We start from the raw sequence: 24,596 nt of genomic DNA on the forward strand, positions 1-24,596 counted from the left end.
CAAATATTGCATTTGAAAAAAAAAAAAAATACACTCAAGCAGATAATAACAGGAGACCATCCAACCAAAAAAAAAAAAAAAAAGAAACGAAGAATGGAGAACCATAGAATCAACTGGAACACGAGATTCAAATGGCAATAAATAATCATCTATCAATTATCACCTTAAATGTCAATGGACTGAATGTCCCAACCAAAAGACACAGAGTGGCTGAGTGGATAAAAAGGCAAAAACCTTCAATATGCTGCCTACAAGAAACTCACCTTAGGACAAAAGATACATATAGATTGAAAGTGAAAGGGTGGGGAAAAATATTTCACGCCAATAGACATGACAGAAAAGCAGGAGTCACAACACTCATAGCAGACAAAATAGACTTTAAAACAAAAGACATAAAGAAAGACAAAGAAGGACACTACTTAATGATTAAGGGATCCATGCAAGGAGAGGATGTTACTATCGTCAACATATATGCCCCAAACATAGGAGCACCCAGACACATACAACAAATATTAACAGACATAAAGGGAGATATTGATGAGAATACAATCATAGTAGGAGACCTAAATAACCCCCTCACATCAATGGACAGATCCTCTAAACAGAAAACCAATGAAGCAACAGAGATCCTAAAGGAAACAATAGAAAAGTTAGACTTAATTGATATCTTCAGGACACTCCATCCAAAAAAATCAGATTACACATTCTTCTCAAATGCTCATGGAACATTCTCAAGAATCGACCACATATTGGGACACAAAGTGAATCTCAATAAATTTAGGAGCATAGAAATTATCTCAAGTATCTTCTCTGACCACAATGCCATGAAATTAGAAATCAACCATGGGAAAAGGAAATAGAAAAAACCTACTGCATGGAGACTAAACAACATGCTACTAAAAAACCAATGGGTCAATGAGGAAATCAAGAAGGAAATTAAAAAATACCTTGAGACAAATGATAATGAAGACACACCTCTCAAAATCTATGGGATGCTGTGAAAGCAGAGCTCAGAGGGAAATTTATAGCAATACAGGCCTTTCTCAAAAAAGAAGAAAGATCCCAAATGGACAACTTAACCCTCCACCTAAATGAATTAGAAAAAGAAGAACAAAAAAGTCCTAAAGTCAGCAGAAGGAAGACAATTAAAAAGATCAAAGAAGAAATCAATAAAATAGAGACTCAAAAAGCAATAGAGAAAATTAATAAAACCAAGAGCTGGTTCTTTGAAAAGGTGAACAAAATTGACAAACCCCTGGCCAGACTCACTAAAAAGAGGAGAGAAAGAACCCAAATAACCAAAATTATAAATGGAAAAGGAGAAATCACAATGGATACAGCAGAAATACAAAAAACCATAAGAGAATAAATACTATGAACAACTGTATGTCAATGAATTTGACAATTTGGAAGAAATGGACAATTTTCTAGAATCTTACAGCCTGCCAAAACTGAATCAAGTAGAAACAGACCAACTGAACAGACCGATCACTAGAAATGAAAATGAAGAGGTCATAAAATCACTCCCTACAAATAAAAGTCCAGGACCAGATGGCTTCACAGGCGAATTCTATCAAACATATAAAGAGGAACTGGTGCTCATTCTCCTTAAACTCTTTCAAAAGGTTGAAGAAGAAGGAATACTCCCAAAGACATTCTATGAGGCTACCACCATCACCCTCATTCCAAAACCAGACAGAGATACCACCAAAAAAGAAAACTATCGCCCAATATCATTGATGAATATAGATGCAAAAATTCTCAACAAAATCTTAGCCAACCGAATCAAACAACATACCAAAAAAATTATACACCATGACCAGGTTGGGTTCATCCCAGGTTCACAAGGATGGTTCAACATACGCAAATCAATCAGCATCATACACCACATTAACAAAAGAAAAGTCAAAAATCATATGATCATCTCAATAGACGCAGAAAAAGCATTTGACAAAGTTCAACATCCATTCATGATCAAGACCCTCGCCAAAGTGGGTATAGAGGGAACATTCCTGAATATAATCAAAGCCATTTATGATAAACCCACAGCAAATATAATACTCAATGGGGAAAAACTGAAAGCCTTCTCACTCAAATCTGGAACAAGACAGGGATGCTCACTCTCACCACTGCTCTTCAACATAGTTTTGGAAGTCCTAGCCACAGCAATTAGACAAACAAAAGAAATCAAAGGCATCCATATAGGAAGAGAAGAGATCAAACTGTCACTGTATGCAGATGACATGATATTATACCTAGAAAACCCTAAGGACTCAACCCCAAAACTACTTGAACTGATTAATAAATTCAGCAAAGTAGCAGAATATAAGATTAACATTCAGAAGTCAGTTGCATTTCTGTATACCAGCAATGAAACATTAGAAAAGGAATACAACAATGGAATACTACTCAGCCATAAAAAAGGATGACATAATGCCATTTGCAGCAACATGGATGGAACTAGAGAATCTCATACTGAGTGAAATGAGCCAGAAAGACAAAGACAAATACCATATGATATCACTTATAACTGGAATCTAATATCCAGCACAAATGAACATCTACTCAGAAAAGAAAATCATGGACTTGGAGAAGAGACTTGTGGCTGCCTGATGGGAGGGGGAGGGAGTGGGAGGGATCGGGAGCTTGGGCTTATCAGACACAACCTAGAATAGATTTATAAGGAGATCCTGCTGAATAGCATTGAGAACTATGTCTAGATACTCATGTCGCAACAGAAGAAAGGGTGGGGGAAAAAACTGTAACTGCAATGTATACATCTAAGGATGACCTGACCCCCTTGCTGTACAGTGGGAAAATAATAAACAAAAAAAAAAAAGGAATACAAAAATACGATACCTTTTAAAATTGCACCTCACAAAATCAAATACCTTGGAATACACCTGACCAAGGAGGTAAAGGACCTATATGCCGAGAACTATAAAACTTTAATCAAAGAAATCAAAGAAGATGTAAAGAAATGGAAAGATATTCCATGTTCCTGGATTGGGAAAATCAATATTGGAAAAATGGCCATACTACCCAAAGCAATCTACAGATTCAATGCAATCCCTATCAAATTACCCATGACATTTTTCACAGAACTAGAACAAACAATCCAAACATTTATATGGAACCACAAAAGACCCAGAATCGCCAAAGCAATCCTGAGAAACAAAAACCAAGCAGGAGGCATCACTCTCCCAGACTTCAAGAAATACTACAAAGCCACAGTCATCAAAACAGTGTGATACTGGTACCAAAACAGACAGACAGACCAATGGAACAGAATAGAGAATCCGGAAATAAACCCTGACACCTATGGTCAATTAATCTTTGACAAGGGAGGCAAGAACATCAAATGGGAAAAAGAAAGTCTATTCAGCAAGCATTGCTGGGAAACCTGGACAGTTGCATGCAAAGCAATGAAACTAGAATACACCTTCACACCATGCACCAAAATAAACTCAAAATGGCTGAAAGACTTAAATATACGACAGGACACCATCAAACTCCTAGAAGAAAACATAGGCAAAACACTCTCTGACATCAACATCATGAATATTTTCTCAGGTCAGTCTCCCAAAGCAATAGAAATTAGAGCACAAATAAACCCATGGGACCTCATCAAACTGAAAAGCTTTTGCACAGCAAAGGAAACCAAAAAGAAAACAAAAAGACAACTTACAGAATGGGAGAAAATAGTTTCAAATGATGCAACTGACAAGGGCTTAATCTCTAGAATATATAAACAACTTATACAACCCAACAGCAAAAAAACCAATCAATCAATGGAAAAATGGGCAAAAGACCTGAATAGACATTTCTCCAAAGAAGATATACAGATGGCCAACAAACACATGAAAAAATGCTCAACATCGCTGATTCTAAGAGAAATGCAAATCAAAACTACCATGAGATATCACCTCACACCAGTCAGAATGGCCATCATTAATAAATCCACAAATAACAAGTGCTGGAGGGGCTGTGGAGAAAAGGGAACCCTCCTGCACTGCTGGTGGGAATGTCAACTGGTACAGCCACAATGGAGAACAGTTTGGAGATACCTTAGAAATCTATACATAGAACTTCCATATGACCCCGCAATCCCACTCTTGGGCATCTATCCGGACAAAACTCTACTTAAAAGAGACACGTGCACCTGCATGTTCATTGCAGCACTATTCACAATAGCCAGGACATTGAAACAACCCAAATGTCCATCGACAGATGACTGGATTCGGAAGAAGTGGTATATATACACAATGGAATACTACTCAGCCATAAAAAAGAATGACATAATGCCATTTGCAGCAACATGGATTGAGCTAGAGAATCTCATACTGAGTGAAATGAGCCAGAAAGACAAAGACAAATACCATATGATATCACTTATAACTGAAATCTAATATCCAGCACAAATGAACATCTCCTTAGAAAAGAAAATCATGGACTTGGAGAAGAGACTTGTGGCTGCCTGATGGGAGGGGGAGGGATTGGGAGGGATTGGGAGCTTGGGCTTATCAGATACAACTTAGAATAGATTTACAAGGAGATCCTGCTGAATAGCATTGAGAACTTTGTCTAGATACTCATGTTGCAACAGAAGAAAGGCTGGGGGAAAAATGTAATGTATACATGTAAGGATAACCTGACCCCCCTGCTGTACAGTGGGAAAAAAAACAAAAAAACAAAAAAAAACAAAAAAAACGTACACACACAACTCAACATAAAAAAACAAAAAAAAAACAAAAAAAAACATAACCACCATATATCCAGCGATCCCGCTATTGGGTATTTATTCAAAATATTTGAAATTAGGATCTCAAAGAGATATCAATAGTCTCATGTTCATTTCTGCACTATTTACAATAGCCAAAACATGGAAATAACGTAAATGTCCACTGATAGATGGAATGATAAAGAAAATGTGGTATACACATAAATAGAATGCTAGTCAACCTTTAAAAAGATCATTCTGCAATATGCAATTATATGGATGAACCTTGAAAACATTACACTAAGTGAAATAAGCCAATAACTGAAAGACAAAGACTTCACGATTCCACTTAAATAAGATAATTAAAACAATAAATTTCATAAAATCAGATTGTGGAATGGTGGCCAGGAGCTGAGAGGAGGGAGACATGAGTTAGTAATAAATTGACATAAAGTTTCAGTTAGCAAGATAAGTAAGCTCTAGTGATTTGCTCTAAAACATTGTACCTATAGTCAGAAATACCTCATTGTACACTTAAAAGTGTGTTAAAAAGATAGACCTCATGTTGATGTTCTCACCACAATAAAATAACATTTTAAAAAATATTATCTTCAGTATCAAGCAGTGTGACTGAAAAACACTTAAGATGTCCCTTCCCATTGAAATGTTTGGTATGAGTTAATTTATTTTTGAGCTAACTAGATTAAAAGCATATCCTTTGGAATACACAAAAATGAATATGAACTACATAGTAATAATTTGTCACATACCTAGCACTGAGAACAGAGGGCTCTGAGAGTAACTGATTGATGGACTTTGCTAAACTTGAAGAAGCAGAATTTGGTTCAGATATTGAGAATGATGATGACGCACACATACCAAAAGTGTAGGAAAATGTTTATTACTTACAAATGAGGTTTTCTTAGGAGAGCAGTGTAGATTTTCCAAGCTGAAGTGACAATGGCTTGGGTTTTTATAGTATTTAGGGGCTAAAGCCAAGCTGACAAGTTGTTTGAACTTGTTGCCAGTATTGACAGAGAGCATTCACCTAGCTTTCTTACATACCAGCTCAGGTGTGGATCAGAAGAAGGAAATGGAGGAATAATGTCACATTATTATCAGTTACTTTTTTAAAATTTAGTCAGACTTTATTACTGTTTAATTAAAGGCAAAATTTTTCCAAAAAGATAGAATGATTGTGAAAATATAAAAATAAAAAAGGAAAAAGTTAAGGTAAATGTAAAATAAGCATGAAGAAAAGTAAATATAAGTTTTGGAAATAGCTAAGTCAGTTTGTTGTACACAATACAAACTGAACAATTATGAAAATGTAAATTATTGAATTTTACTGCTTTGCTTTTAGAAGTGGAAATAGAAGCTATTTTAAAAGGATTAATTTTGAAATTGAGTCTCAAACCTTGCATAATTATAAATCTTGATTTTAATTGTAGAAAAATATAATCATAATAAGGGGGATATTTGGCTTTTGGTGAATTTCACAAGTGAATATTTCACGTAGTGAATCATTCTATCTCAAGGCCACCTCTACATTTCATTATCATCTGCTTTGATTTAATTAAAAATTTATTCACCAAGATTAATAGACTTAAATATAAAAAGTGATGTATCTTAAATTTACTCAATTCTGTCCTCTGAAATCTGAATGTCCCTTTGTACTCTGTTGGAAACTGAATCAACTAAGTCTGGGCTTGACCTTTTTTCCTACATTCATCTGCTAACTATAGATGGAAAACAGATAAGCCCATCCACGAGCACAGGACTTAAGAGGGAAGGATTTGCCTTCCACATGAATATGGTGTTTCTTCTTGACTAAGCTCTCCAGCAACACAGAGACTAGAAATAAAATAAGTTGTATGTTTCTTGTCATCATCTTTCTACTCACTTTTCTGGACAGAAAGTCTCCCTGAACGTATGTCCTGCCTCATTTCATGATGCCTCTCAAAAACCAAGCTTCCTATGTGCAGACTCTTCAGTTCTTAGAAAATTAAATGTGGTCACTCTACCCAGGTTTATTTTTCCCATTAAAAAAATCTAATTTATTAAAATTAAAAAACAGTAAAGTTTACATGAAGTGCACATAAAAGTGCAGACACAAGCATACACACACATTACCGCAGCCAGCCATATGATAATCATCTGAAGGAGAAGGCAAAACATAACTACAGAGGAATATACATTCTAGCTGATAAGACAAAAACACACCTCACAAATAATGTGGGAACAATCACATAGCCAGAAATGCCACATACCATTACAATTCAAGCCTAGAGACATAGTAGATGAGTTGATATTTTATTAAAAGGGTGAAAAATCCTAAATTTTCATGTGTAAATTTGTGCTTACCACTACCACCACCACTCTATTGCTTGACATTAATTACGAAAAAAAATAAAATGCCTAGGGATTTTAAGTGGGAAAAAAAGATAGTTCTGTTCATAAACATGAAATTAAAAAGTAGCTCATTAATTTTGATTATTTATTTTATTGAAATCATTATTAGATGATTAAAATCAAGATATATATATACATGCACACACACACACACACACACACATATATATATGCCAGGGCCAGAATCTTTAGAAATATTACCCTCCCGCTTAATACGTTTAAAAAAATAATGATAAAGATGAATGTCATGCAGACATTCATGTCCTACTAACTGAGCTATTCACACAGGTTATGAATAGAGCAATGTATATGTACCGTTTTAGTGTGATAATAAAACTCATCGTTTCCCAACTTGTGCTTGCCGATCTCAAGGTCTTTTCTAACACAAAGGTGGGTGGGAACGAGGTATAGTTGAGCATTTTTATTTAAAATATAGAACATTAACCTCTTAAAACTTATTGGACAATTCTATTCATGAACCATGAATTCTGTAAAGATGTAGAAAGCTTAAAAGGTGGAGAGGATAGATGATAACAACTGTCACTTAATATCTCCTTTGCAACTCTGTCCAAATGAGTGGCACTAATTTACCTTTGGTTGACTCAAACAGGGAATAATAATAAATGTTTACATTAAAAGCAATCATAAATATCCTAAAATTATTTTTCCTTAACCTACCCATAATCAACTGAACTGTCATCCCACTCAACACTTAAATTCTACTGATATGAAAAGTTCTCTCCATCTTTGCTTTATTACCCTTTCCATATGTCTAAGTTTAGCCATTTTTTTTTCATTTAAATACATATTAACCTACTAGAGACTGTGCTAAAATCCTCAGGATGGTGGGAACAAAAAGAGGGTACAAATTTGAAAAAAAATGTGTTTTTATTAACTCAGTGTAGTGGAGGAGCAAGAAAAGAGTAAACATACAACTAAACACAGCATAACGTGTTACAATAGAGGTAAAAAATGGTAGACACTATCAGGTTTAAATGGACACCAAGAGCTAATCTGTGTGATGCTAAGGAATGATAGTCCATGTAGGAAGGGAAAAGACACCTCAACATATATGAAAGACTCTGGTGAAGTCAAGAAATTATATACCAATTTGGTATGGCCTAATAAAGGGCTTTGGGGGAATGTCCACAATGTGGTTGAAAGACAAATATGGGGTCTCACTGTGAAAGAATATACGTGTTTTGAGAAGAATGTGCATCCTACAGGCATGGAGAAGCCATTGACCTTTTATGTGATCAAGGTGGGATTTAGAAGCATCTCTGATGATGGTGTGGATGACACATGGGAGAAAAGAGAAGGGAACAAGGAAGACCGCTGGGAGGCTGAGATGCTTGCCTGAAAGGATCATGTTCTGATCTGTGAGAGGATCTGAGGATCTGAGGATGGAGGGGGAAGAAATGAATTTGAGAGTTCCTTCAAGATTAGAATGGTGGGAGTTGGTTTACAGATAAGGTGGACTAAAGGGAAACATCTAATTATATTCTACTGTTTTGCTTGGTGAATTGTGCATGATAATAATTTTATTACAAATGGGAAGCATAGAAGAGCATATTTGAAATATAAAATTTTTATATTGGATGTGTTGTATCAGAATTGCTTACCTGATAACTATGTAGATATACCTGATTCTACGAAGATGTTTGCTAACTTTCCTTTTTCCTTCTGGTGTACTCTTCTTATATTTAAATCTACTACAATTTTTGATGTTCTATTGTCACATGCTAAAAAAAAAATCATATGCAAAATCTACATAAAATTCTCCACTCTTAGAAACTTTCCAACTTCCACAGCTGTTGCCACTGTAGAATTGTATTTGTCTTTTAAAATGGTTACTGACAAGCACTGTTTTAGGCCCTGAAGCCAGGTAGAAAATGGAGCACTGAACCTTATGTGTCTAAGGCTGGTTACTACCCCATAAAATTCTTTTTAAATATAAATCTTAAAGTACATCATTTGATTTCTTATAAAAAGTCTGACTATAAGAGATGCTTCTTTAGTAAATCTATAATGTAAATAATAACACAAAACAATCCTGGACACATAAGGAAATCTTACTGTGGTTCCCACTCATTACAAATCTTTTTTAATAATGAAAAATACTTCTAATACGGACCTGAAAGATGTAGGTGAGCACTCATCTCATAGTGATTCAGACAAACTAATAAACCCTAATATTCAGTGCCTTCTGACTTCAGATCCTCTCTGGTAAAATTTATGTCCAGCCTCTGGAAGAAATGGGCATTGGGATGACCCACTGAAAGAAGCCCCTCTAGCACGGTGCCCATGGTGTTCTGGTTCACACCTTTTAATAAGAGAGGCAACTCCTCTGGGCTGATTTTGGACATAACCGCTTCAGAACCTTGAGGATTTTTTGAATTGAGAAAGGGAACTTCCCTAGAGTTATAATTATCTGTAGTCATAGAGATGGGGGAAATTAATTGGGTTTAGCTGACGACAGGTCAAAGAGCTATTCACCTTTCTTTTTCAACTCATCTCTATAATACTAGAAATCAATTCTGCAGGAAAGCACTCTGCCCCAAGTGCATGTTTTAGCCCATCTGATAATTATTTCCTGCTCACTAAAGTAATATAGACAACTCAAAGCACAAAGTGTTATTTAGTTAGTACATTTTTTCATCCCCTTTGCCAAGATAGCACCAAAGAATCAGAATTGAAAAAAGATTCATTGATGTTTTAGTTTTACTTGATTATAAGATCTATTTGGGGTTATTGTTTAGTTTCAAAAAATACTGCCTGCCTGGAAAATAATGCCACTCTCTTAGAACAAATGCATTTATCAACCAATAAACTTATGCAAAGTTATGAAACAATTATTTTTGTAATATCAAAATCATCAATCAAAACCATAACTCTGCCGAGTAGGAATGCTGAAACATTATAGGAGATTCAGGTTCAGATTGGAGGCTTGAAGATCTGAGGAAGTTAAGGACCCCTTATAATCACCTCACCCTCAAATAGAGGATGAAAGAAGAATAAAATTATATTTCTCCCTCAAAATAATTCTGAAACACAAAATTCTCAAACACATGAAGAAATATAATGCTAAGCAAATTAATGAAATTGATAACAGAAATACTAATTTTTGATAAAATGAATGTTATTGAATAGCATGAGAAAATTTAAAAATAAATATATTTAAGTTGCTAAAAAGTAAAATAAGGATCATAAATTAAAAGTGATCAATATGATAACCAACAGCATGAATTAATCTTATAGGCACAATATTGAGCAAAAGAAACCACATATAACAATTCATAATGTATGATTTCAATTATATAAAATGCAAAGACATGCACAAATCTATGGTTTAAGAAATCAGGAAAGTGAATGGAAATAAAAAAAATGGGTAAGGGCTCAATGAGGTTATTGAGAATATTGGTAATATTCTATTTTGTGATTTGGGTACTGGTTGCATGGGTGGGTTTACTTTGTGAAAAAGTCTTTGTACTATAAAATGATGTTGTAGAATACATTTCATTTTAAATGTATTACTTAAAATATGAACACTAAATACATTTTTTAGACATTAAGAACACATTTTGCATAGCATGTCCATTAGGAGAATCCAGGTCTGTAGAGAGGATGCATTATCTTTTGGGCTTATTCATAGTTAACTATTAAAGTAAGGGTTATTAAAATAAAATTAAAAACTAAAGTTAAAATTAAAAATAATTAAACAGGAGTTCCCTTTGTGGCACAGCAGAAATGAATCAAACTGGTATCCAGGAGGATGCAGGTTCAATCCCTGGCCTCATTCAGTGGGTTAAAGGATCCAGCATTGCCTTGAGTTGTGGTGTAGGCTGCAGATAAAGCTCGGATCCCATGTTGCTGTTGCTGTGGCTCCGACCCCTAGCCTGGGAACTTCCATATGTCACAGGTGTGGCCCTAAAAAAAAATAAATAAATAGAATATTAAAACTGTATGCATATAATGGAAATGGAAATGCATGAGAAAACCTTAAAATATACCCCACATCTATCACTGTTCACAATCAGTGCATTGATCTCAATAGCTGGCTTAAATATTCTTACGAATTTTTTTCTTAATGAGAAAATATGTCACTTTTTGTTCCCTTATTTGCACCATTGCATTTGCTGTTTCTTCTTCTCAGAATGCTTTCACCCACATTTTTAATCTTGATAAATTCCTTCCTTAGAGACTAAGTTGGGATGGTTTCACAGATGGTATATACATATGTCCAAACTCATCAAATTGTATACATTAAACATACACTGATTTCTGTTTATCAATTATACCTCAGTAAACTGTTTATAAAAGACTAAGTTGGACTGCTACCCTCTCTGGGAAGCCTTATCTTTTGCCTATGACCAGAGTTAGCTGTCATCCTAGTGCCTCTTCTCAGACATATGAGATCACTGGAGCATTTATACACTCAGGTTTAGGAGAGAGAGCTTGGGTTCTAACATCTACCCCCGTACTTCTCAACTTTGTGATATTGATGATTCATGTAACCTCTCCATGCTTTAGTTTTCTTGTCAGTAAAGTGGGAATAAAACATAACCTCCCTCTTAAGATGGTTTTAATTATTAAATAAATTAAAGCACAAATTCATAGGACATATCTGGCACATTCTAGATGTATGATAAGTCTTAAACATTATTACTTATTTATTTATCTATTTATTTAAATTACTCAAATGAATTTATCACATCTGTAGTTGCATAATTGTTAAACATTATTTTTGAATCAAGCTTTTTGTGTTCTACAATTTGGCCACTGCTAAGTTTCCTAAGGTTCCTGATTATGCCTTTACCATATCCTCTTGGTCTTGCACTATGTAAGAGCATCTGCCATATATGTGGTATTCAATAAATAATTGTTTCAATATTTGTATTGAATCTCTATTAGCCAATTGTTAAACAGAGTTATACTAATGATTATGAGGTTGCTTAAATATTAACAACTGTTTATGTTCAACATAATTTTCATTATATCTGTATTGATATTTCTAAGTTCTCTGAATATTATATCAAATGGATAAGTACTCATTTCCCCAGAGTTCCACTATCTGTCTGTGGGCTTACTTGAATATTTGTCTCAAAGAATGGACTCTCTTTTCACAAAGAAAGGCCGAAGGAAAGAATGGCCAAAGAACCATCCAAACATCACACAAAGAAGAGTTCTAAATGAGCTGTCACCAGTTTGAGTGAATCAGACTCTGTCCTCAGTTTGTACCTTCAAGTTTCACTCATTTTGATTTTCTCCCTCCTTGGCTATGGCCATGAGCTTTCCACACACAATGTGACAATGTCTATACAATGTCACAAAGTCTTATAAAAGTTCAAACTTATTCAAACTCATGAAAGAGAACCACATTTGAGCTCCCTGTAACAAACTGTTATAGGTTTCAGGGGTTGATTTTAGAATACAACAAAAATTAGATAATATTTTTTTTTAAAAAAGGGAGATACTATCAGGCCTGGGGAAAGAATTAGAATAATATGTTTTATAGAAAAGAATAATCCTCTTCCCTCTATGACTTTTGCCTTCTTGTGATTCTTGGCTTCATTCTTCCCTGTGTGTGCCAACTTTATTTTGGTTCACATGGTAAAAAGTGATCATTCATAGTTTTACTTACAACTCCATTCGCTACAGAGTTGGGGTTTCTTAATTCAATTTTAAATTCCTAATTTTGAATTTAAGAGGGATGTTTATTGGCAGAGATCGGTTAGGTTCTCAAAATAAGCCAGTCAATTATGATCAAGGAGGCCAAGTTATACTAAAATAGCATGGCTAAATACACACACACACACACACACACACACACACACAATATGTACCTGATTTTGATGATAATAACAATAATAAAAGGAATTTTATGTATAGTGGATTTTATAATGTCACCCTCAAAATCTATATCTACTGGAAACCTCAGAAAGTTGACTTTATTTGGAAATATGTTCTTTGTAAATGTAAGTATAGTAAGGAATTAGATAAATTATACTAAAGGCCAAAGATAGTGTCCTTCTTTATAAGAGACAAAAGGGCACGGAGAAGAAAGCAATATGAAGATGGAGGCAGAGATTAAGGATGTGTCTAGAAGCCAAAGAACATTAAGGATATTGTTCAACCCCCATATGCCAGGAAAGGGGCATGGGGAAGTTCCCCCTCAGAGACAGGAGGACAAAGAGGATGGAATGGCAAAATTGGAACATTTCAACAACAAAAATGTGACAAAGGGAACAGCCCTGTTGACTCTGATATCATACTTCTGGCTTCATGAACTGTGAGAGAGTAATTTCTGTTGTCTTGTACAAAGTTGATAGTAATTTATTATTGTAGCCCTAGGAAACTAAGAGGCCAAGCAAAGAGAAAAGACTAAAGGAGAGCAATTAAGAAGCTCTTTTTCCACCAACAGATGCTGCTTCCTTCTCTGTAAAATAATGCATTCTGTATTTTACTTTAACCAGGTAAGTTGTTTGCTTCCAATGTCCAACTTATATTAATTTATGACTATAAAAGGATCCCAAGCAACTTAACCTAGAACAATGTAATAATAGTTTATTATTGCTCACAAATGCCAAAAAAAAAAGCAAAAAGCAGAAGATAGCTATTCTTTATTTCTATTCCTTTACAAATGTAAACTAAAGTAACGAAGTGGTGATGCTCCTTCCCTTTCAGGACAAAATATACTCAACAGTTCTCACTTAAGCATTCATTGCAAGGCCTCAAGGTCTTTGCATTGTTTGAGATAAATTCAGTAAAAAAAGGTTACTAAAATTAAGTACTGGTCCTCAAATATTCCTGTAGCCATTGAATACCTTTGCAAATAGCTGTTTAATAGCAAAATTGCCACATTATGATTGAATTTGTACTGAACAAATGAGGGCATGTTATCATCTCAGCCAATATTTGAATTAACTCAGCAGAATTTCAGCCAATTTGTATTTTATATAAGTTTGGCTGCAATTCAGTGCCTGAAATAAGATGAATTTTGTTATTTTTTTGTGTTACATAAAAATATAAGTACATATATATATATATATATATATATATATATAAAATAACCTGCATCTTATATAACTAGAACAAAAACTAAAAAGTAAAGATGCCAGCATTTTCTTTCCTATAATAGAAAATACACTGACCTTTTATTCATGGCTTAATCATGTTTCAAGTGCTCTGTGAAGAGAAAATAAAGCAGTAACATGTCATTTATCTGAAGGTCACTTATCCTACAATTCTGCAATTTGGAACATCAATGGGAACTTGGTAATAATGAAGAAAGGCCCATGAGAATAGAACGAAATATTTGTACAGCTTTTGATTTGACTTGATTTAACAAGACACTTGTTGTGGCAATTCACCAAGAAAGCACTTGATATATAATTTACTACTTTTTTACTTTTATAGTAATAATTGTAAAAAGCCCATTTAGTTTTCTATCAATGAATTAAAATAAATCAGAATTAGGAGGATCTATAGTTAGTCACAGTGATGACTGAGGAAGTTAACAACCTGAGAGTAAGGGAGGAAACAGGTAACACTTTAAAATACAGAAAGAAGAGCTCTCTAAAATTATAGCATAAAGACATCCTGATCAATATTGCAAACTTCACACATAACTCCAAACCTCCTACAATGTCATCTGAGCACATATAAATGAGAAAACAAGTATTGCCAAACAAAAACTGCCATTCTTAAAAAAGAGAAAGAGATTTTTTCCTAGACTAGAAATGAGGTAATATATTTACTAAACATTCTGGGCTAAGTCAAGAACATCAATGGTCTGGGGAGGAAGGTCAATGTAAAAGAATCTAATTTGTCTTGGGGTTGCTCATAAAACATGCATACCAGCAAAGAGCCAGAAACCAAAGCTCAACATAACATAATTCAAGGGGAAGAATAAATTTTATTGACTGAAAATTCAAGCAAGATCTCTTATCCATGAAAGCAATCCAGAGTCGTGTAATATATTTGATGAAGTAAATCCAGAAATTAACTACACAGAATCAGAATCCAATAATAGGTGAAAAATGCAAAACCTGTCTTAGGAGCCATATGTTACAGAAGGCCAAGGCTAAGCATTTTTAAGACAGCTGTGTATTTCCTGGATGTGTAATAAAGTAATATCTTCCAAAGATGACTTACAAGCAAGAATCACAAAGCACTAGAGGAAAAGCAAAACAATGAAAGGGTAACACAAATGAAAAAATAAAGTTATAATTCACAACATGGAGAAAAGTAGAGAGCAATCTGAAAAGAACTTCAAAGTAATCAATTTAACATCTACAGAAAAATATAAGTGGAAGCAAGCAAAACAAGAATAACATTTATTCTTGATGGTTATTAAGAAATACTTGAATAGATTTACTTTCTAGCCAACTGAAGAGACTTGAGAAGTGAAATAGTATGCTGGAAAATCAGTACAAACATTCTTGAATACAGAGAAAAGATATAAAAAATACAAAATATAAAACAAACACAAAACATTAAAAATAGTAGTTTAATAATGTAAGTAAATTTGAAACAATAATAACAACTGAGAGGTGAAATAGTACAGAGAAAAGTGTGCTAAAAATTTTGTCTGTTCCAAAGAAAGAACTACTTAATACATTTGGAGAGAAAAAAACTAAAAATGTAAAAACCAGTGAAATAGCAAAAAAGGTTTATAACTGTTTAATTATAAAGAGTGGTTGAAAAGAGGACTAGACAGTAAAAGGCATTGGAAAACTTTGTAAAAATATGAAAAATGTTCTTTTATTCATACCTTTCACTATATGCCAAGAAATCCATTAGATAAAATACATAAATAAAAATTATTTAACTTTGTATAAACCTATACAAAAACATAGGGAGTATTTTTATAATCTCAGAGTGAGACAATCTAAGCTATACCATATTTCAGAAATTCTAACAAAATCAAATATGAAAAGTTCAGTTCTTTAAAACAGAAATATTATGATTATAATAATGATAAATTCAAAAATTATGATCAAGGGAAATGCCTTAATTCATCTTTTAAAAACGGCTAACTGGAGTTCCCATACTGCCTCAGCAGTTAATGAACCCAACTAGCATCCATAAGGATGCAGGTTCGATCCCTGGTGTTGCTCTGTGGGTTAAGGATCCGACGTTGCCCTGAGCTGTGGTGTAGGTCACAGACACGGCTCGGATCTGGCACTGCTGTGGCTCTAGCATAGGCCAGCAGCAACAGCTCTGATTCGACCCATAGCCTGGGAACCTCAATATGTCACGGGTATGGCCCTAAAAAGATTAAAAAAAAAAAAGGCTAAACTATCTAAAGTTGAAGAAAAAGGAACAACTGTTAAAAAAAAATGGGAAAAGGATATTAACACATTTCAAAGAAAGAGAAATTCAAATGACTTGTAAACATATGAAATATTTCTAACCTAACTCATTAGAAACACAATTAAACTATATATAAATTATGTTTTGCATTTATCAGATAAGCAAAGGTCTTAAATTTGGTAACATAATCAAACTCCATTGAAGAGTGTGTGTGAAAACAATTTCATGTATCTTTAAAACAACTATTCCACTTATAATAAATTCCCCTACAGACACAGCAATGCATGCTATATGAAATAATTTATGTTATTTACTATAACATTCTTCAGAAGAGCAAAAGAATGGAAATAATCTAAATGAGAAAGAAAAAGGAATTCAGTGAATAAATTATATTCAGACAAGAGAATACTATATAGTTATAAAAGATAAAGTCCTTCATAAGCTGACATAAATAAACTTTTCCAAGATATATTGCTATGTGAAAACAGTGAATAATTGTATGTATGTGTAACTACTTATGCAAAGAAGTGAAAAAAGTAACATATGTTTGTATTGGTTTTAAATGAATAAAATTAGCTGTAAGGATAAACAAGAAACCAGTAGCGATAGTTATGTGCGAAGGGATATAAGAATTGTTCCTGTTGTTCATTAGAACAAAACTGGGAAAAGACACAACATAAAATATTTCAAATTTTGTGATGCTTGACTTCCACACTGAGTGGGCAACATGGTTATATTACGTATTCAAAACTTACATGCTTTAAAAACATTATTTCTAAATAGAAATAAAGGAAGGAAAGTGTTAAGGCTAAAGCAATAAATCAAACAGAAAATAGTAATGGGTCAACTAAAACATTACCATTATCAAGCACTGGCCAGGGCATGAGGAAAGTCTGGACAGGCTATTTCATTGGTGGGAATGTGTACAATTACAGCTATTCCTGAGAACAATTTGCAGTACTACTAAACCAGAAATATACCTATTTCCCATACAGTTTTCTTCCCATACATGTTTTATAGGTATATTTGCACATATGCACAGTAATTTAAACACAGATATGCTCCGTGTGGTATTCTTTGTTATAACAAAAAATTGGTAGCTCTATAAATGTCTATCTGAAGAGAAATAGTGATATATCAAAAAATGGAATGATATATCAGTTAAATGAATTTGAGCTACACATGTCAATCTGGAAAATATTCCAACACTACAGTAATTCCCTTTCATCCACCTTCCTCTTCATATCCCTTCATTGCACTCATTAGCAAAACTATTATCATTCAACTCTCCCTTCACCAAGGCCACACAACCTGACTAGAGTAAATATGCAATCCTGCTGACTTCTTAATTCAAGTTCATTTATCAATTAGCATGGCAATTCAGTGATCAATTAGTAGTAATTCTATTACGTATCTGTATTCCAATTAATTGCTTAATCTCCCAGAAGATATTTTCCCACTTTTTCTCCCTCCACAACTTCTAAGTCCTCTCCACCATTTCACACTCAGCTGAATATTTTATCCCCTATTTCACTGAGAAAATAATAAAATCTGAAAAGAACTTTATCATATCCTTATAACATCTACTAACTTATCATTAATAACAATTTGCTTCTCTTCTACTGTTGTATAAGTTGTCCATGTAAAGCCAACTCCTCTATTCGTGCACTGTATTCAATCATTTTTTTTTTACATGCATCATTTTTTTTCCCATGCATCATTTTTTTTTCCCATCAGCATACAGCCATCTTAAAAAGAAAAGCCCTCCTGGCCTCTACGTTGCCTCTAGAAAATGCTTCATATTTCTGAACCTCTTTTGCCTTAACTGCCTATTAAAACATAACTATAAAACATAACTATTTTAAAAGTGTACATTTAAAATATCACAAATTTAGTGATGTAAAATAAGACAAATAATTAATGTCACAATTTTTAATGTGTCAGGAGTCAAACGTGGGTTAGCTGGGTTCACTGCTCAGACTCTCAGTAGGTAGAAATCAAGGAGTCAGCTAGGACTGTGATTTTATATGAGGGATTCATCAGGATCCTCTTCTAAGCTCACACATTCCTATCAGAATTCACTTCCATATAGTTGTAGGGCTGAGTTCCATGTTTTCTCTCAGCTGACTAACCCTCTCAGAACGTAGCATTTTCTTTTTCTTAAAGGCCAGGAAAATAATTTACTTCACACACTGAACCTCTAGTTTCAGGAAGGGTCTCATCCCTTTCAGAGATTATCTGATTATTCCAGGGCCATATGGATAATTTTCTTTTTCATTAACTCATAGTCACTGATTTGGTACCTTAAATAAAAATGAAAAATTTCTTCACCTTTGTAATATAATTCAATCATGGGGTGACATCCATGATATATGCAGTTCCATCTACACTTGAGGGAAGATTATACAGAGCATGAATACTAGGGAGTGTGAGGGGGCATCAGATATATCAAGCATCATGTTAGAATTTTGTCTTACATACCTTTAATGTTAAGTTTTTTTTAAGGATTGGGCTATACTATTTGTCATCAATTCTCTTATACTTGAGCCCCCTCTAAACAGGCTTTAATCCATTCCATTCCATTAAATTGACTCCTGTAAAAACTATCAATTATATTCACACTAACTATTTTTCAGTTGAATCTTCATTTTATTTTACTTATCTGCAGCATTGGACATATTTAATCATGTTATCCTTCTTAAAATACATCTTCCATTTAGATTTCAAGACATCACATTCCCTGGTATTACTTCTATTTCACTGTTCCTACTCATCCTTCTTGACTGATTCTTCACTCTCTCCACAAAACCCTTAAATGTTACAGTAACCCAGCACCTAGTCTGATTAGAATACGCACTCATTCTTGAATACTTCATCTAATGTCACTGTTTTGACAAATCACTATATGGTGATGATTCCCAAATATATGCCTCCATTTTTTACCTTTCTCTTGAAATCCAGATTCTTATATCATGCTATCAATTAGCATCTCCATTTAGATTTTTTTCTATTTCTTTTTTATTATTTTTTAAATTTTTTATTACTCAATGAATTCACTACATTTATAGTTGTACAATGATCCTCACAATCTAGTTTTATATTATTTCCATCCCATACCACCAGTGTATTCCCCCACCCCCCAAACTGTCTCCTCTGGAGACCATACGTTTTTCAATGCCTGTGAGTCAGCATCTGTTCTGCAAAGAAGTTCACTCTGTCCTTTTTTCAGATTCCACATGTCAGTGGAAGCATTTGATGCTGGTGTCTCATTGTCTGGCTGACTTCACTGAGCATGATAATTTCTAGGTCCATCCACATTGCTAAACATGCTGGTATTTCATTCCTTTTAATGGCTGAGTAATATTCCATTGTGTATGTGCACCACATCTCCTTAATCCACTCCTCTGTTGATGGACATTTAGGTTGTTTCCATGTCTTGACTATTGAAAATAGTGCTGCAATGAACATCGGAGTACATGTGTCTTTGCGAGTCATGGTTTTCTCTGGATAGATGCCCAGGAGTAGGATTGCTGGATCAAATGGTAGTTCTATGTTTAGTTTTCTGAGGAATCTCCATACTGTTTTCCATAGTGGTTGTACCAATGTACAATCTCACCAACAGTGTAGTAGGGTTCCTTTTTCTCCACATCCTCTCCAGCACTTATTGTTTGTAGACTTTGTGATGATGGCCATTCTGGCTGGTATAAGGTGGTACCTCATAGTGGTTTTGATTTGCATTTCTCTAATGATGAGTAATGTTGAACATCTTTTCAAGTGTTTTTTGGCCATGTGTATGTCTTCTTTGGGGAACTGTCTGTTTAGATCCTCTACCCATTTTTTGATGGGGTTGTTTGTTTTTTCGGTATGGAGCTGCAGAAGGTGTTTATAAATTTTGGAGATTAACCCCTTGTCAGTTGATTCATTTGCAAATATTTTCTCCTATTCTGTGGGTTGTCTTTTAGTGTTGTTTAGGGTTTCCTTTGCTGTGCAGGAACTTTTAAGTTTAATTAGGCCCCATTTGTTTATTTTTGTTTTACTGTCATCACTCTAAGATGTGGATCTGAGATGTTGCTGTCTTTTATGTTGGAGAGTGTTTGGCCTATGTTTTCCTCTAAGAGTTTTGTAGTGTCTGTTCTTATATCTAGGTCTTTAATCCATTTTGAGTTTATTTTTGTGTATGGTGTTAGGGAGTGTTCTAATTTAGATTTCTTTATAAAAAGCATTAATGAATGAACTGACCAAAAGTAATTACTGGTCATCCCAGTTTTCAGATATGTTTCCTCTATTCCTCAACTCAGTGAATTTTAAGTTCATTTTCAAATCGCTCAGATACAAACACATGGATAATCATTATATTTCCTTCTCTCATACCACATTAAGTACTCTGAGGGATGCTTTCAGCAACATTCAGACATATCCTGCATCCAACCAAATCTAAAAATCTCTACCACAAATGCGAGAGGGAAAAAAAAAGGATAAAAAGTACATCATTTAAGGGTTATAAGTCAATCTAACATACAAACTCTACTCAAATAATTGCTCATTTAAAACTATTTGATCTTTCTCTTTCTGACTTACTTCAGTCAGCATGAGAATCTCTAGTTCCATCTGTGTATGTGTAACCATACACCATGCTGTACAGTAGGAAAAAATATAATGTATTGGGGAAATTTAAAAAATAAAATAAAATTCTTCAATTAAAAATAATGTTGAGAGAATGAAAAAAAATTGATGACTCACATTTAATTTTTAAATTAAAATTATTTTGTATGACCTATATCTAGGTCTTTTTTATCTTTCCAGCTTTGTCTCTGGATACCTAAATTTATACCTTATATTTACTGATATTGAATCACTTATATTTCCTAGAGCATGTAGAATTTTCTCTGTTAGAAATATCATCACTATAGTCCCACATTCGTACATGAGTCCTAATATTCCTTTAGTACGCTGCTCATTTTCCACAAATTAAAGAACAATGGATCATACAAATATATTAGTCTTCCAACTCATTCAATGGCAAAATTAAATAGAAAAGCCCATGTTCACATGTGAAAGATATCTCAAGGTATTTTACTTAAAAATATGTCCTCATTCTTGGAAATATGTCTTAATGCTTAGTGGAATAAGATTGCAAAAGTGCCATAAAAACCAAAAGGATCAACCAAAATTTTTTCAGAATCTATTTGATTTTGACAATATATATATACTATTCCATACATATAATGTGTGCATGTGTGTACATGTGTGTTTTTCTTCTCCTGATCTAAAGGCAGTATAGGAATTCACTAAGACTAGATATGGATATTACTAATATCAACTACGTACTTTGAGGCATTTAATTATTAGCACTCTTGTTTTAGAGAAGAGATATCCGTCGTGGTACACAGAATAATTGCTCCCCCAAAGATGTCCTTATCTTAATTCCTAGAACACGTGAATATGTTATGTTACATGGCAAAAGAGAATTAGGTTTGAAGATAGAATTAGGGTGTAAACATTTATGTTTAAGTCAAAAATTTTATCCTAGAATATCTAGGTATGCCCAAGGTAAGTACAATTCTTTAAAGTGGAAAAGGGAGGCAGAAAAAGGGAATTAGTAAAAGAGATGTGATAACAAAAAACGGAGAATAATTGCCATTTGGTATGAGGTCTCTTGTTCTAATTCTTTCCTGAAGCCTAATGGTATCTCTCTTTTTTAAAAATTTGTAATATATTATTATATTCCTACAATGAATCCCCCAAACTCATCTTTTGTTTCAGAGAGCTCAAGTCGATTTCTCTTATGATTCTGAATAAGTTTGAACTTTCAACATGATCTAGAGAAAAAATAAGAACATAAGCATGCTTAAATCATCAACTGGGAGTAAAACACTGGAAAAAATATATCTGACAAAGAACTTGAATCAAGAATATACAAAGCACTCCTATAACTAAATAATAAAAAAAAAGTAAAATGGGCAAAAAATTAAATAGGCAAGACATATGAATAGTCAAGAAGCAAATAAAGATGCATAATATCTTATCAGGAAAATGCAAATTAAATCACGGTGTGCTACCACTATACACTGGGAAGAAAAGCTGAATTTAAATGACTGGCAGTTATATATGTTGGCAAAAATGTGTAGCAGTTGGAACACCGATACAATGATAGCAAGAATGTAAAAAAAAAAAAAAGTAAAACCACTTTGACAAGGTGTTTGGCAGTTTCTTGTCACCATAAATATATACTTATGACTTAAAAATTCCACTTCAAAGAAAAATAAAACTTAAGTGTCTCAAAAGACAAATGAACAAACTTACATCTGAATGACTATCGATACTATTCATAACAGCCCTAAGATGAACACAACTCAGACGGCATCAACAGGAGAATGGATATTTTAAAAAATGGAGTTACAGTCTTAAAATAGAATAGTATCCAAAAATAAAAGGAGAAGAATTGATGTTATTTGCAGTAACACAGATTAATATCAAATTTATGTTGAGCAAAAGCATACGAACAAAAAGAGTGTATATTGTGTGATTCCATTTTATGAAATTCTAGAATAGGCAATGGTGAAAAAATTCAGAAAATAATGGCAGCCTAAATGGTGGGGTATGTTTTTTGTATTAATGAAAATTCTTTATCTTCATAAGGGTCCGAGTTTTATGGGCGCTACCTGTCAACTCAGTGTATTGTACACTTAACATCTTCAGATCACTATGCATATCTTACCTGAAAAATAGAAAGGACTAAAAGAAAGTAAACTCTGTTCTTATATATACCCGTCAAAATGTTCTTCTCACAAAATGGGAATTTGAGTAATCATTTAAAAAAATTTTATACTTTTGTAGATGGTGTGTGTGTGTGAGTGTGTTCAGAACATGTGACTACTGGACAGTATTTGCTATGTAACTAATGAATGTTTGTAACTAATGAGTATTTATAACATGATCAAAACACTACTTGTTTTTTCTCATAATTTGGGGAGAAAATGTTGGGAGTTGGGTAACTCTGCAGCTGCTTTTGGCCTCAGTTACAAAGAAGTCCATCATGTCAGCATCTTATTAAATCTCCAGTAATTCTAATGGTCAGCCCAGAGGAACCCACTGATTTTATTCACTGCCTCTAAAATAAATGAAGGAGATAAGCCTTTGAAGTATATAATTTTGACACAAATGTTTGAAAAGAGTAGAAAAGCATGTGCCATAGCTGCAGCAACACTGCATCTTTAAACTGCTGCACCACAAGGAAACTTCCTATACTACATTTTCTTTATTCATTTATTTGTCCATAAAAATCAGTTTGTTTCCATATCTTGGCTATTGAAAATAATGCTGCAATGAACATGCAAGAGCAGATATCCCTTTTAAAGTCCTGATTTTGATTCTTCTAGATATGTGCCCAGAAGTGGGATTGCTAGATAATATGGTAATTTTATTTTTAACTTTTTAACTCCATATTATTTTTTGTAGTGGCTGTAACAATTTACATTCCCACCTACAGTGTACAAGAGCTCTTTTCTCCATATCCTCATCAACACTTGTTATCTGTTGTCCTACTAATAATAGCCATTCTATAATCAAATTATTCTTTTGTTATAGGGTTGTAGAGGTTCCTTATGTATGTAGGATATTACTTCTACATCAGATACATGATTTTCAAAAAATTTCTTCCATTCTGTAGGTTGCCTTTCTATTTTGTTGATTCTTTCCCTTGCTGTGCAGAAGCTCTTTTTTTAGTTATTGGTCAAAAGGTACAAAATTTCAGTCATGCAAGATTAATTTCTGGATATCTATGGTGTAGCATAGTTGTATACTATGGTATAGTATAGCCTAAAATTAACAATACTGACAATATACTTAAAATTTTTCTAAGAATGTAGATCTCATATTAAGTGATCTTGCCACAAAACTTAAAAATCAGAAAAAAAGTAAACAGGGGAAGGAGGAAACTTTGGGAGGTAATCAGTATGTTCATGACCTTGACTGAGGTGATGGTTTCATAGGTATATACTTATCTCTAAATTCTTCAAGTTGCACACACTAATTATGTACAGTTTTATACATCAGTAATATCTTGATAAAGGGTTTTCTAAGTGACAAAGTCTAAAATAAATTACTTACAAAACAGGTTATATATATATATATATATTATAGAAATAAA

General features: G+C 33.6%; 1 long non-coding RNA gene across 1 annotated transcript in view; it reads right to left on the reverse strand.

Moving 5' to 3' along the window:
- LOC110260099 overlaps positions 12,443-24,596 on the reverse strand; it is a 207,921-nt gene continuing 195,767 nt past the window's right edge. The window contains exon 3 of the long non-coding RNA XR_002342943.1: positions 12,443-14,317. This is a non-coding gene — a long non-coding RNA (uncharacterized LOC110260099). The remainder of the gene's footprint in view (positions 14,318-24,596) is intronic.

Source organism: Sus scrofa, chromosome 3, assembly GCF_000003025.6.
Source record: "Sus scrofa isolate TJ Tabasco breed Duroc chromosome 3, Sscrofa11.1, whole genome shotgun sequence".
NCBI lineage: Eukaryota > Metazoa > Chordata > Mammalia > Artiodactyla > Suidae > Sus > Sus scrofa.